General features: G+C 40.2%; 1 long non-coding RNA gene across 1 annotated transcript; it reads right to left on the bottom strand.

Moving 5' to 3' along the window:
- Positions 1 to 2,637: 2,637 nt before the first annotated feature.
- Positions 2,638 to 4,177, bottom strand: LOC120729355. The gene is made up of 3 exons (XR_005694911.1): positions 3,787 to 4,177; positions 2,897 to 3,051; positions 2,638 to 2,760 (listed from the first exon to the last, which is right to left on the bottom strand). It is a non-coding gene; the product is annotated as an uncharacterized LOC120729355 (long non-coding RNA).
- Between the last annotated feature and the right edge of the window lie 1,380 nt (positions 4,178 to 5,557).

Below are 5,557 nucleotides of genomic sequence, written 5' to 3'. Positions count from 1 at the left end.
TATTGAATGGCAGAAATTAGGTTTTCTTTTCGGAAGTATGTAAAAGAAAAAAAAATAGCAGCAGACAGGCTGTAAACAACGGTAGACTTGTGCATAACAAGCAAGCGAATAATGCAGAAAACAGATTTTTAGATGGGAAACTGTTCTTGAAGTACAGAGAGAGAGAGAGCTGTGCATGAAGTGTGATTTTATTGTGGTGGAAGCAAAACAGTAAAAGTCAGAGGGAATTCATGATGATTGATTGATTGATTGATTGATTGGTAATTTATTTCAACATGTGAACAATATACAGGTACATTTAGAAATGAAAATAAGAGAGAAAAAAACTACTATACAAAATACATACAAAAAAAAGTTCTGATTAATTTACATGTTGAAAGGGAGTGGGAAGAAGTAAACACTTATTTAATCCCACCCCTTTGCCATAAATTATCAGTTAATATTTAGTCAGCTTCCTTACTGATATAATGATGTTTATGTTGCTGCTGGTTCGGTCAGTATTGTTTGGAGAGAGATCAAACTAACAGCTTTAGAATCAGCACAAAAAGGGCGTGAACACAAAGCGCGGACCCGCCGACACACCAGAATCAGCGAGCTGTCGGCTTTCAGCCCCGACCGTGTCGGTGCCGCCAGGTGAGAAAGGCGACATCTCACTGATTCTGGTCCGCGCTGTGTGTTTACGTCTTTGTGCAGAATCCGTGTTCCTGCTCTCATTTACTGTCTTAGCTGTTTGGTGGTTGTTGAAATTTTGTGAGGTTTCACCTGAGATTCTGGCGTTTCGGGCAAAATAAATTTATATTAAAAAATCGATTCAGGATTTTAATGAATCGATTTCACGTTATCCAAGCCAGAATCGATTTTAATCGATAAATCGATTATAAAAACCCAGCCCTAATTATTACCAACCTTGGGTTTAATTTGGACAGTGATTTTAAACTGGAAAGTAAATTATAATTGTTGTCTAGTTTTTCAAAGTATAGCGTTTATTATTTTAGGCAACTGACAGCAGTGAAATGTTTTCTTTCAAATTCAACATTTTTATTTGTCACACACACAACCACACACACAATACAACATGTGGTTTCTAGGCAGCACTTTGAAACAGTGATGCATACTTTTATTTCATCCCATCTGGACTACTGTGATTGACTTTATGTGGGAGTCAGTCATTACTCTCGCATGCTCAGCTGGTTCAAAACACTGCTGCATGAAGAACCTATAAAAGAGAGCATGTTACCCCTGTCTTAGCCTCGCTCCACTGGCAGCCTGTATATTTTAGAGTTCATTTTAAAATTGTTGTGTTTAGTTTTACATTTTTCACAGTCTTGCGCTGCCTCACCTTCTTCACGCCTACACACCTCATCAGTCAGCTGACCAGCTCACTCAGATAGCCTTCTCTATCATTGTTCATAAGTTATGGACTAACTTGCCGTTACATGTTAGAGAGCCCCCTTCACTGTCCACTTCAAAAACACATCTTAAAACCCATTTTATTCTTTTTGACCCAGTGAGACTCGGTCTGTTTTAGTTATTTGACCTTTTTTTATTGTTTTTTATATCACATGTATTGTTATTATTTAGTATCAATGTACAGCACTTTGTGTCACCTATGGCTGTTTTAAAGTGTATTATAAATAAAGATAGTAGGTAGGTAACTGCTGTTATACTTAAGGGCAACTGTTCATTAACTGGGGCTCAGAGCTTAGTTACACTGCAGAGCTGAGGATACAGAGATACCACATGGAAACAACCTGAGTTCCTATTGGTCAGTGCAGGCTTCATGTGTTTCTACCTTACCAATGGCTCCTGAGACAAACTAAGGAATTATTACCTTGTGATAAACAGGATGAAGATGCCTGGCCTGAGGGTTTCCCTGTTCGAGTAAAGTGCACCATGAATAAGGAACTGTTTGTTTAACAATGAAGACCTGCATGGCTTCAAAATACTCTAAATATAATCTCCAAAAGTTGATTCTGTTCATCTGGACGTAGTGTTTTCTGGGAGAAACGTGTCGTCACTCACCCAAGTGACTTCTTCAGTCTCAGCTGACTGCAGGTTTCAATCTTATAAACAGTACATTTGGATATTGACTGAAACCAGCCCACTGACGGAACAATGGGCTGGGAGGTCAGTGTCTTCATCGTAATTAAGCAAAATCTCATGACCACTGATCAACAACCACTGATCAATAACCATGAGTCCCATTCACAGAGAGTTGGGGAATGGCTGCAATCACAGCATGTAAGATGGTGACAGATGTACGAAACGTTTCTCCCACTGAAAACGCTACATTCAGATGAAAAACAAATCAACTTTTGGAGATTTACTTACCTGCATGATTGAGCATGCATCAAGATGTCTAAATATAATATTTGTACTCAAACAAATTTAGAAGAGAAAAGACACACGATTGAAAGTTCAGACTAAAACAGCCTCAGTTTTCCATCCATAAACTGTGACAGTGTTGTCCTGATACTGCACTGAGTCATGTCTTTTTTCTCTGACTGACCTTCAGTCATCTTCTTTAAAATCAACTCTGCCACCTCCATTACTTGGCGAGTAGTGTACGTCTCCACCATAAGATCCACTGTTCCATGACGTCCATCCTTCCTTGCGTTCTCCAGTCGGCTCTTTTTGATGGTTGTGAAATCACCTCCGGGTCCTTTTTCCAGGTACCAGTGGAAAAGTTTCAGCTCCTCTTCTCCCAAATCTTCCAGCCTGTTCAGCAACTGCTCCTCAACAGATTTTTCCATCTTTCAACTGTAAAACATGAGAGAGAACATGAATCTCATCACATGTCCAATGTATTTACTTATTTAGAATATTTAGAGTTTGAGCAGTTTGAGTTCAGGTTTTGTTCTCAGAGCTTTTATTGAGCCATAATGTCTCCTTTTACCTCTTGAGCTCCAGCGCCCCCAGTACAAAGGGGGTGAACTGCCGTTTAACCCTCCAGCTCTCAGGTCTTTTATGCAAATATGGACACGTATCCACAAAAAGCTCAGAATTCACCCAAAGAATTCACATCAGCTCACACACACTTTCTACCTTCACCTGCAGAGGAAACACAAATCATTCATGTGCACATCAACCGAAATCCTCCTTTCATCATGTGTGCTGTCCAAATATCAGCTGGTTCTTTCCTGCTTCATCTCAGTGTCAGCTGAATGCAGTCAGACAGCAGTGTGAGGCAGAGGAAGCTGCCATCAGCTGCTCTGCTATCAGTCCACTACATGTAAACTACTAGAGTAAAGTTTTTAAATAATTCTGTTTCTTTGTCACTAAATAAAGTTTTTAGTGGAAGACATGGATGTGTAAACTTCAAATATCTGCTTTAAAACATATTTTAAAAACATATATTTGCTCTGGCAGGAAACATGAAACCAGGTAACCACCAGGACTAAGCAGGAAATATTAATCACAGTGACAGTAAAGGAGGTAAAGGGCTGTGACGTCATCACGTACGCTGCGTCCTCTGTGGGCTCTGAGTGAACTCACAAAGTACAAACTACAAGTACACAAACACGAACGTAGCTCAGAGTGGCGGACACACTCGGCCTCGTTGGTCCAGCTGTGAGTCCGTTACCGTGAACTATGGAGCGGCAGATTTGTGCTGAACTAAGCTGCACACAGCTGATGTTAGCCAGGAAACATTACACACTGACTTTAATGGAGAGACCGGAAATACAAACACACACAGTTTGTTGTGTGAAGAAATCAAACATGAGCTGAACAAACAGTAAAGTTCCTAAAGACAAACTGTTAAAGGAGGAAACAAAGCAAACTTACAGTTTCTTCACACCAACAACAAGCTCCACTCCACGAAGTTCAGGAAGTGAAAGGCAAAAAAACACAAAAAACCCCAAAAAACTAGAAAATAAACGATCACGTTTTGAGTTGAAAACAGTGACAACAGATACAAAATCACATAGTTCATAATAAAAAAATGACTGAATCTTCTAAATCCAGTGGATGATGTTCAGGTTGTGTTTGTGCTGATTACAGAACCATGTGATGTGATGACTGCAGTGAAGAAGAGCAGCATATACTGTCACACAGCCCCGATAGCAACATGACTCTGGACCAGATCTGTAGACCAGGGGTCTGTTTCAGAAAGCGGGTTTAGAAAACTCAGAGTGAAAAACGATACTCAGGGTTGAGTAACCCCGAACTGTCCAACTCGGAATATTCGGTTTCAGAAAGGCTGATAACAAGTAGTTCAATCAACGCGGAGTTGCTTTAACCCCAAGTTAAGCGCGCGCACCAGGATACATAAAGCCCCGATTAGTGGAGCACAGATTAAGCGAGTCACCATGGAGACGGAGGGAAAGGAGGCGCAGTCACTGTATTTTACAGCGCTTGAGGAAATTCTGATGGCAGCATATGCCGATAACATGCAAATTTTGCGGAAAAAAAGTAACACAGCCTCAGCTGCAAAAGAAAGGGAGCATGCATGGCAAAACATAGCCGACAGAGTCAATGCGTGAGTGTTAATTTAAACATTGATCTAGGGATTTCCACCCATTTAACACGTTATTTTATTATATTTTATTTTTTATTTTATACATTTTATTTTGTGATGTGATGTGAGCGCAGGTGCAACCCAACAGGCCCCAAACGTTCCTGGCAGCAAGTAAAAATGAAATATAAAAATATAGTCCAAACAGGTAAGGTGTAATTGTATTATGAGCCATAGTGCTTGGTCTGTTTGTCCGATGTAAATCAATTGCAGTTAGAGGCTACATTAATTTCCCCTCTGTAAGCACTTATTGAAATTATCTGAGCACATTACAAGTACATATTTGCTTACTCTGTATGCTCAAATGTGACCCGTTATAGCCAACAGAAAAAAAGCGGAGGCCCGAAAAACAGGTGGGGGTCCTCCACCACCACCACTCACAGAGGCTGAGCAGTTGCTCTCAGCCAAAACAGTGGGCGCCCTGTGGCTGAAGGCATCTCTGCGGGGACATCCTCTGTGACAATAACCCCACAGGGCACAAGTGCCTACATAAGAGGTAAATCCAAAACAATACATGATGTGCATACATCCTTTCCTCACAGTCACCTTTGCAGTGCTACTCATTCATTTGATAAACTCTTTACCATAATGAATTATTTTGTAGTGAAGTTATTGTCCTACTGATTTTGCCTTCCCTCAGTCTTGGTTGTCTTTGAGAGCATAATGACAATGAAGTGTAAGGTGATTGGTATGTTTGTTAATTGCCATTTGGTCCCTTGGAAGTTATAAGTGACCTGTATAAACCTCATATTCTATCAGTTGATGGTGATGATGTACTGCATCTGGTGCAGCCTCCTGTTGAGCCAGACCAACATGCAGTTGTGAGTAATACTCCACAGATTATATGAGTTTACAGTAGAACAGCAATGTTGTTAATTTCTTTACTACAGGAAAATAATGAAGAAACATTGACAGCTGTTACAGAGGAGGAAGCAACAGAGACACTTTATGAGGTTTACATCTTTTAATACTTTGTGTACAGGAAATACAGGCGACCAATAAAGCCAGTTGAACAAAAAATCTGTTTATTCTTCTTTCAAC

Source organism: Simochromis diagramma, unplaced genomic scaffold, assembly GCF_900408965.1.
Source record: "Simochromis diagramma unplaced genomic scaffold, fSimDia1.1 OVJJ01000295.1, whole genome shotgun sequence".
In the NCBI taxonomy this organism is placed as follows: Eukaryota; Metazoa; Chordata; class Actinopteri; order Cichliformes; family Cichlidae; genus Simochromis; species Simochromis diagramma.
This window is presented reverse-complemented; position numbering and strand designations above follow the sequence as displayed.